Raw genomic sequence first — 10553 nt, forward strand, 5'->3', positions numbered from 1 at the left:
ATTTAGAGAAATCTAGAGTTTTAGAAATGTTACCCAAACGAGATGAAGTTGGTACCAAAATGAAGAGGATGAAGAGAGGATCACGAATATGTAATTTATTTTGTTGTAAGCCTCCTAGATCGGATTTAGATGATGATTGAATGAATTTTGTAAATGGGTGTGTGTTCTTGCTAGAGAGAAAGAGAGAGGTGGAGATGATAATGAATGGGTGAAAGGGGTTTGACCCTTTGACCTAGTCAAGGGTTTGATCCCTTGTCAAGTTTAGTCCCTCAACTTTCGTTCGGGTGCGTGAATTACCTAAACGAGATAATTTAAAACGCTTATCAACGGGAGATGTTATAAACATATAACGGACTTTATATTAGTATAACGGAAAAGTAAATGGAAAAATGCGGGATGTTACATTTAGCTGGCTTTGCATCCACAATACTTGAGCAGTACAACTACCAGCAGAAACATATTCTGCCTCAGCAGTAGATGTGGACACAGTATTTTGCTTTTTACTTATCCAGGTGACTAGCCTACCATCCAGTAACTGGCAACCACCAGTAGTACTTTTCCTGTCTATTTTACACCCTGCAAAGTCAGCATCTGAATACCTAATTAGTTTAAAATCCTAGTCTTTGGGATACCAAAGACCACATTTGGCAGTACCTTTCAGATACCTAAATATCCTTTTTACTGCCAGCAAATGTGACTCTTTAGGATCAGCTTGTTATCTGGCACAAAGACATGTGGCAAACATAATGTCTTGTCTGCTGGCTATAAGATAAAGTAGGGACCCAATTATACCTCTATATTCAGTGATATTGACTGGTTCACCATTGGGATCAGCATCTATTTTGATGGATGCTTCCATTAGAGTCCCTATGTCTTTTAAACAGTTCAGACCAAATTTCTTTAACATATCTTTGATATATTTATCTTGACTTATAAAAATTCTATCATCAAGTTGTTTATATTGCAATCCAAGAAAGTATTGCAAATTACTTTGTAAACTCATTTCATATGTCTTTGACATAAGTTTTGAAACTTTAATACCCCATCAAAATGTGGCTTCGACGTGTTGTATTACCGGAGGTCGAAGTCCAGTCCCCCAACTCTATATGCTCTAATCCTTAGTTTCCATGCTTGACCTCTAACATTTCTTTTATTGTGGAAGCGTAACTAAAGTAGATTACCTGAGAATAACATGCTAAAAATGTCAACACAATGGTTGAGTGAATCATAGGTTTAAGTATTATAAAGTATAGACCACAAGATTTGTTTGAATGCTTTGCCGACATCGTTATATATATAAAAAGATTCTATAAGTTTGAGCACCCGGTAACTAAGCCTTAACGCATGTTTAAAGTACCCCTGTTTTTAAATACACTTAACCAATGTGCATTACCTCAAATAGTATACGCCCGTTTTGTGCTAGCGCGACTAGCCCGGACGGGGATGTCAAGCCCTATGGATCCATATACACCTATTCGCGCTCACCAGTTCATAAACTGGTAGTTACTAGTTACCAAATCTAAGGGATTTTCGGTTATAACTTAGCATAGAATGTAAGTTTAGAACTTGTGTCTACGTTGTAAAACAGAAAAAGACATGTATTCTCACCCAGAAAATAGTTTATAAAACAGTTAAAAAGTTGGGGCTATGACTCACCTTATGAGCACAGTATGATAGCAAATAGCAGTGGTAGTCCAAAGTTGTCAACCTATCATCATTAGGTTTAAGTTAGTTGGATCATCATGGTCATCATCATCATCATTATAGTTATGTGTTTGATATATATATATATATATATATATATATATATATATATATATATATATATATATATATATATATATATATATATATATATATATATATATATATATATATTTACCGGTGTTCCTTTTAATGTTTACCATTCTCACATTTTAGATGTTGTATAATTCAAACGCTTCTCGTTACTATCAAGTAAGTCATTGGACAGCCAGATGTAACCGGGGGCCAGGACTCTTGATCTGACTTTAAGTCGTGACATTCGAGATCCACAACCATAACCCAAACTGGCAACCTAGACACCATCCATAACCGTAAGTAGCGGTGAAACTCGTAAGAGTCGTATGTTATCTGTTTGTGATCATAGTTCCACTTTGTATATCATACTTTTGTATAATACGTGTTGTGTGTCCGTAATATAAGAATATTAAGTAGGTGTTTATCATTGTTACTATGTATTATTTGTTCATATGTATTCCTTGTGTGTATAGGAATACAACACAAGTAATATGTTTCTTTTGTATAATATTTATTATACGCTTTATATATATATATATATATATATATATATATATATATATATATATATATATATATATATATATATATATATATATATATATATATATATATATATATATTAATTAAATTTGGTAGATGTGATTATAGTATAAGAACTAAATCTGTAAACTAGAATTTAAATCCATGTAATGATCGGACTAAATATGTAAATATAGCATTTTCAAATCTTTTATTAATGTTGGCGTATAGAAGTCGAACAGAGTATTCATCATCTTTTTTTTTATTCGTATGTAAATAGTTCATGACATATACTGAACGATAGTTTTACTTAGATTTCAATACATAACACAAAAGATTCATGCAACTTGTTTTACTACAACCATTCACAGGTTGTATGCATACATATATTTTAAATTATATTATTACTTTTTACTCATGTGATGTATACCCATTGTCTATGTAAAACACAACCTTGCGATGAGTTTTTTTTTTTTTTACGTTTCTTTGTTAGTCTATTTATTACAAGAGCCGAAACGCCTGATACCGTAACCGATATCATTGGTATATTTAGGGTTGTCTTTAGTTCGTTTCGATCAGAAATATAAAGACTAGATGATGAATGAATCTTAAATTCTTACTAATATTTATCTTTGGTTAAGAAATTCCTATAAAACGGGACCGAGTTTGTACCGAGACTACTCATGAAAGTTATCATTCTTGATCGGTTTACATGTAGTCGTATAGTAACAAACTTTCAGTTTCTATTTGTTATTATAACATTATCAATCAAAAGTAATTATATATAACTAGCTAGTTCCTTTCAAGAATACAATATTACTATAAGTTTTATACTTAAATTCATATATACAATGAATTAAGTGTTGGTTTTAATCAGAAAATAACATTAGATGTATAGTAAAGTAAATACAATTTGATAATCAAGTTTGTGTTTGGGAAATACCTTCTAACGAAGCCATCGTTTCCCAGTTCTTCCTCCACTCACTTTCTTTGATTGTATAAGCTAATTTATGTTTGGTGAATAATTGAATGAATAAAATAGTGAGGGTTGGGGGTCTTTTTATAGGCTAGGAGTTGGAATTAGGATACAACTAGGACTCTTTAAAAGATTAGGATGGAAGTAATTAGGATATGAGCTAGAAGTTTGAATAAGGTTAGGATAGGAATCAAATAGGATTAGGATAGAATTTGGGTTTATTTTAGGATATCAAATCTTAAATCAAATGATAATTTGATGTAAGCCTTGGCCGATTATACCTATTCCATATTCATTTTATTATTATGTATTTTTTTTTAATTTTTTTTTTTGTGTGTTATTGATATTGATAAAATAATGTAGTTACTAATATTACTAATTAGTTTTAATATTGAAATTATTAATTTAAAAACTTCCGTATAATGGGTCATGGGATGGGATTATTAGATAATTTTAATTATTGTATAAAATCACAAAAGATATATATATATATATATATATATATATATATATATATATATATATATATATATATATATATATATATATATATATATATATATATATATATATATATACTAGTTTTTTGAGCCCGTGCGTTGCACGGGTGTGTAAAAGACCGTGAAAAAAATGCAATTTCCAGTTCATATTGGTACGTAAATATCGATACTAAAAAATTAAGTAAAGTATAAGGATTAATTAAGACTCCGTGTATTATATACTTTGCAAAATTATTAGAGCTCGTGCATTGCACAGTGGGTAAAATAATCGTGCAAAATTAATTGATTTTTTTAAACAATTATTCTTTTGTGTTTAAGAGCTCGTGGTGTTCATAAATTTTAAAAGAGATTTTGTGTGGTGTTACTAACTTAACGGATACAATTTTTTTTATTTCTTAACAGTGTAAAATTATCCCGTGCGTTACATAGTAAAATAATCGTGCAAAATTAATTAATTTTTAAACAATTTATTCTTTTGAATTTAAGAGCCCGCGGTGGTGTTGACAAATTTTAAAGGTAGTTTTGAATGATGTTAGTAATAGTATATCAACAAACTGCTCGTGAACCATCATCATATAATATTTTGTATTCGACCCTTAATCATGTATAAAGTTTTTATATCACAACTATTAATTATAATTTAAATAAATAATACGTAATTCATGATGATATTATTTAGCTCATGACTTTTTTAATATAACATAGAATAGAAGATAGATATTTATATAATATGTCATAATACGGATATCTAATAACATCGAATAATATTTAATATTTATAAAATCCATACTGCGAATTATTTATAGGAAATTATTATATAATTTTATACTATATTTAATTAATAATAAATAATTGTATGGATAAGTTTTGGTTGATTTGGATACTCCTATAATTACTATAAATTATAAGTTAACCACAAGCCGTTACATAAGCAAATTTAACCAGAATTAATAACAGACTGACACGTAGGATTATTGGCACGCGCTTTATAATAATGTATAGATATGTTATCAATCGCCACAATTAGTCAATTATATTAGCTGTTGATTACGCCATTTAGAGATAAGAGTAATGGTGTGATCCGTATTATTTTGATTTATTTCTTTTTTTAGTAAAATAAAATACGGTGTAATCCATCCATATCTTAATAAATTTTAATAATATTTTTGGAAGCATATATATCTTAATAATACGGACCAATTATTTTACACATCCTTTCCTTTTTTATAATAATGATTATATATTTAATATTTAATTTAGTTTAGTAATAAAATGACACGTAGGATTAGTTCAATTGACAATTTTACACGTAGGATTATTTAATTTAGATTAATTTAGAAAATGACACCTAGGATTTAAGGCACGTGCTTTATAATAATGTATAGATATATATATATATATATATATATATATATATATATATATATATATATATATATATATATATATATATATATCTGCCTTTATATAAATCATTAATCTCTTCGTACTATCAGTGTTACATTATATAGAAACTGTTAGTTTCTATATTCTGTAAACTTTCGAGCTTAAAATATGAATGTTATTGAAGTAATGTTGAGAACTGAAGCATGAGTTAGTATAATATAATGACATTTGATCAACGTGATTATATTACAGTAAGTCATGCTGAGTTTCTAATGGAAAGTGATGATTCACAAATCATAACGTCATCATGTGCCATGTTACATGACTCTTTCATTATGCTTAACTTCTGAACATATCAAGAAAGTATATTCTTGATAGTTCTATTCTCAATGATTCTGGTAATTTGACAAATCAAATCGTGGTAATACATTCTTTCTTAATTAGAACATGATGTTTATCCAAAATTCCATACTTACGAATTCTGAACCGTTACTCGCTTTACTAGAGGTCAGGAGGATAATAAAAAGACAAAGAGCTCCAAAATATAAGAGAAAATATGAAGTCCAATAACAACACGAAAGTTACAAACCGTGGATATTAATACGAATAGCAATATAAAGACACGGTATAATTAAGAATAGTATCACCCCAGAGTAAAAGTAAAAGTAAACAAATTTTTCTGGTGGAAGATTGAAAAGAAGAATGACAGATATGAAAGTTAGGAAAGTATCAAGGATTAGAACTGGATTAAGCATTTTCAAAATCTTTTGGATGTATGAACTAAGAAAGAAAGTATAGGAATGGTGAGAATAATGGAAAGGAAGAGCTTAATTTATAGTGGAAATATCAGACAGAGAAATCGAGGTAGATCACCGTATTTAATTATAGAGATCTTAATTTCCTTACTCTTCGAAGAATCAAATCTGTTAGATTTCGAAGATTTTCTTTAAATCCCTTGAATTCCGGAATTCAACCCTGACTCTGTCAAAAGTTAAGATGAATTTTTACTTTTCTATTTCACTCTTTGGTGATAGCTTCATTCGTGCTCTTCGAATAATCGAATTGTTTTAACCATATTACTCAATGATGATAAAACTCCAATTATCAGCTCGTATGTGTCATGAAAACATTCTTATTTTCAGCCATGACGACCTCACTCAAATTTCGGGACGAAATTTCTTTAACGGGTAGGTACTGTGATGACCCGGTAATTTCCGACCAAATTTAAACTTAATCTTTATATGATTCAGACACGATAAGCAAAGTCTGTTAAACCAAGTCTCAAAGTGTTGGAACTATTTATCATAAATGCATTTGACTTTGACCATTACCGATGATTCACGAACAATTATTGTAAATTAATATGTATGTATATACATATATATGTAAATATAAATAACAGTATGATAATAAAATTGAGATAGTAAACTACAATTAAATCATTAGAATTAACTATGTAAAATAATATATAGAATAATAATTAAGTTGTTATTGAAATAAATATATATATATGAATTCTATATACAATTAATATTACCTGTATATTGTAAAATACATAAAATATATAAATATTAAAAATTCTATACATTATATAACTAGTAAATATTATATAATTAATAAATTGTAATATATTAAATTTAATGACAAGTTTGAATGTAATTGTTATGTTAATGTTATTAACAATAATTTCATTATAAACATTAATAGGGATATTTGAATAATGGATATTATTATATAAAATATATATATATGAATATGTAAAATTTGGTATGTACAAGTAAAATTAATATTATTGATATTATTATTATTATTATTATTAGTTTCATTATTATTATTAAAATTAATATTGATATTTATATAATTAATATTATTATATGTATAACCGAAATTTATATATATCTATGTATATTTATCAGTGTTTGTATAATCATATATCGATTATATATATATATATATATATATATATATATATATATATATATATATATATATATATATATATATATATATATATATATATATATATATATATATACGAACGTATACATACAGGATTGGAGGAGTACGTTTTCATCTCACCATCACACTTTTCTTTAAATTGTTTCCTGTCTATAATTTGTCCAAACAAATCGAATTCCAATCACTTATATGCCAAAATCTGTTATAAGTCTGTATCAGCTTTGCAGAACCATACAAAATCCAGTACAAGCCTTTATTGTTCTTTATTTTTATTTCCTCTTTATCACGTACGAATGATTCTTTCTGTCCATGAGTTTTGATATAAAACAATTTCATCCAGCTGTAAATGATAACATATAACCTACAATATCAATTTAAAATCACCAGCACAGCTTTTATTTAATTAATTTAAAACAGAGTTGTCGAAGAACCCAGATAGAGTTCTGTACGCGTAATTATTTTCTATGGCTCAATGGAGAATGAATTTTCAAAATCCTTAAATGTAGAAGGGATAGGAATCATCTAATGAATATATCTGTAAGTTTTCAATTCGCAACTCCTTCTATAAATTTCTAATTTTCGAAGTCAAATTAAATTTTCAAAAGTCAAATGTTATGTTCTTTGAGAAATTCGAATTACAGTTGAAGTTTTAGGATCAATTGATGGTTGGGAAATATTCTAGGAGTGAATTTAAACCTATTTCATGTTATAATCTTGTACTAAAACGATCAAAAATTCGAATTCTGATTCTGAGTTCATATCGGGTTCAAGAGACTGTCGAAGTTTTATTTATTTTTATTTTTTTCTCTTCGGTCGATTGATTTAATTTCTCTAACCAACCATTTACCATTCTGTTTCATCTATATATTTAAACCCAAACGTGTTTTAACTGTTATAAATTCGAATTATAGTCATTGATTTGATCCTGCTGATGAAGAAGGAGAAGTTAGAGAACAATATAATACGGGTTAAATAATTAGGTGTTGGTGATACTAACAGAAAAACATACCAGATCAGTTGGTCAGGAGAGTGTCGTGTCATCGAGAGGTCCTGGGTTCGAATCCCATCTAAGGCGTTTATTTTTTTTGGAAGGCTTATCACTTGAGGTAGTTTTCAAATTATATTATTATTATTAGTTATTAATTATTATTATGATTATATTTATTGTTGTTGTTATTATTATTTGTTATTATTATTAAGTAGGAGTGTTATTATTATTATTAATATTAAGTATTATACCTATTATTATTTTTATTATGAATATTAGTTATGATATTATCATTAAGTATTATTAGTATTAGTATCATTTGGTAATTATCTGTATTATTATTATTATCATTAACATAAGTATTATTGTTAAAGTTATCATTATTATTATTATTATTATTATTATTATTATTACCATGGTTATCTTTATTAGTAAAAATATCATTTTTAGTAAATTATCATTAGTAGTAAAGTTATTATCCTTATTAAAAATTTTATTTTCAAAAGTTAACATTATCATTATTATTACTATTATTACTATCAATATTATTACTATCATTTTTATCATTATCAGAACTACTACAAATAGATTTTTATAAAAAAATATAACACTATATTTTTATTATTAAAAAGATATAAATTTAGCTATATATAAAAGATATCAATTAAAATATAAATATATATTTTTATCATATATAAACCTTAATATACAATTTTATTATTGTTAAAGATGAATAATAGTTATATAAAATTATATAAATAATAATCATTTTCAAATATGTATGCAAACTAAATAAATAATATATAAAGTTATAATATATGAAATTGTTCGATTACGAGTATAGATGTTAATATATATACTTGATATAGGTTCGTGAATCCGAGGCCAACCCTGCATTGTTAAATGTTGTCATATGTATTTTTACTACAAAATACAATAGGTGAGTTTCATTTGCCTTTTTACCCTTTATATTTTTGGGCTGAGAATACATGCGAAATTTTTATAAATGTTTTACGAAATAGACACAAGTAATCGAAACTACATTATATGGTTGAATGATCGAAGCTGAATATGCCCCTTTTTGCTTGGTAACCGAAGAATTAGTAAACCGATCTACTAATTGACGCGAATCCTAAAGATAGATCTATTGGGCCTAACGAACCCCATCCAAAGTACCTGATGCTTTAGTACTTCGATTGTTGTTTTTTATCATGTCCGAAGGATTTCCCGGAATGATAGGGGATATTCTTATATGCATCTTGTTAATGTCGGTTACCAGGTGTTCAATCCATATGAATGATATTTTTGTCTCTATGCATGGGACGTATATTTATGAGAAATGAAAATCTTGTGGTCTATTAAAATGATGGAAATAATTATTTATGTTAAACTAATGAACTCACCAACCTTTTGGTTGACACTTTAAAGCATGTTTATTCTCAGGTATTAAAGAAATCTTCCGCTGTGCATTTGCTCATTTTAGAGATATTACTTGGAGTCATTCATGACATATTTCAAAAGACGTTGCATTCGAGTCGTCGAGTTTATCAAGATTATTATTAAGTCAATTATAGATAGAAATATTATGAGATGGTATGCATGCCGTCAACTTTGGATTAAATGAAAGTTTGTCTTTTTAAAATCGAATGCAATGTTTGTAAAATGTTTCATATAGAGGTCAAGTACCTCGCGATGTAATCAACTATTGTGAATCGTTTGTAATCGATATGGGCTTCGTCCAGATGGATTAGGACGGGTCGCTTCACCAAGTCCATAAAGTTTTGGTAATTTCAATTACCCAATGGTCTCGTTGGTTTAACTAACCAAAATGTCTCGGTTTTCCTAACCGGGTTAGTTTTAACGTCGACATTTCCTAAGTTGAAAGTTCGAGTTCGTTAAATTCTTTAACGGTTGCTATCAATATACAAAATGAAAAGTCGGGTTGTTATATTACCTACCCGTTATTGGAAATTTCGTCCCGAAATTTAGTCGTTGCCATCAGTCGGCGTTGCGTTTGAAAACATGTGAGGATATTTCTCTTTCATTTGGTCTTCACGTTCCCACGTGAACTCGGTTCCTCAGAGGGCGTTCCAACGAACTCTGACGATTGGTATTTTGCTTTGACGAAGTCTTTTGACGTCGCGGTCAATGATTTCCACAGGTTTTTCAATAATGTTCAGTTTGCCATCAACTTGAATTTCATCAAGTGGAATGAGGAGGTCCTCTGTTGCTAAGAACTTATTCAAGTTCAACAACACATGAGACGTATTGTGTACTCCAGCTAGTTGTTGAGGTAATTCTAGTCGGTAGGCCACTGGCCTAATAGGCTTGATGATCTTAAAAGGCCCCACATATCTTGGGATCAGCTTTCCCCTTTTACCAAAGCCTATTACACATTTCCAAGGCGATACCTTTAACATAACCATATCATCGGTTTGAGATT

Source organism: Rutidosis leptorrhynchoides, chromosome 9, assembly GCF_046630445.1.
Source record: "Rutidosis leptorrhynchoides isolate AG116_Rl617_1_P2 chromosome 9, CSIRO_AGI_Rlap_v1, whole genome shotgun sequence".
NCBI lineage: Eukaryota > Viridiplantae > Streptophyta > Magnoliopsida > Asterales > Asteraceae > Rutidosis > Rutidosis leptorrhynchoides.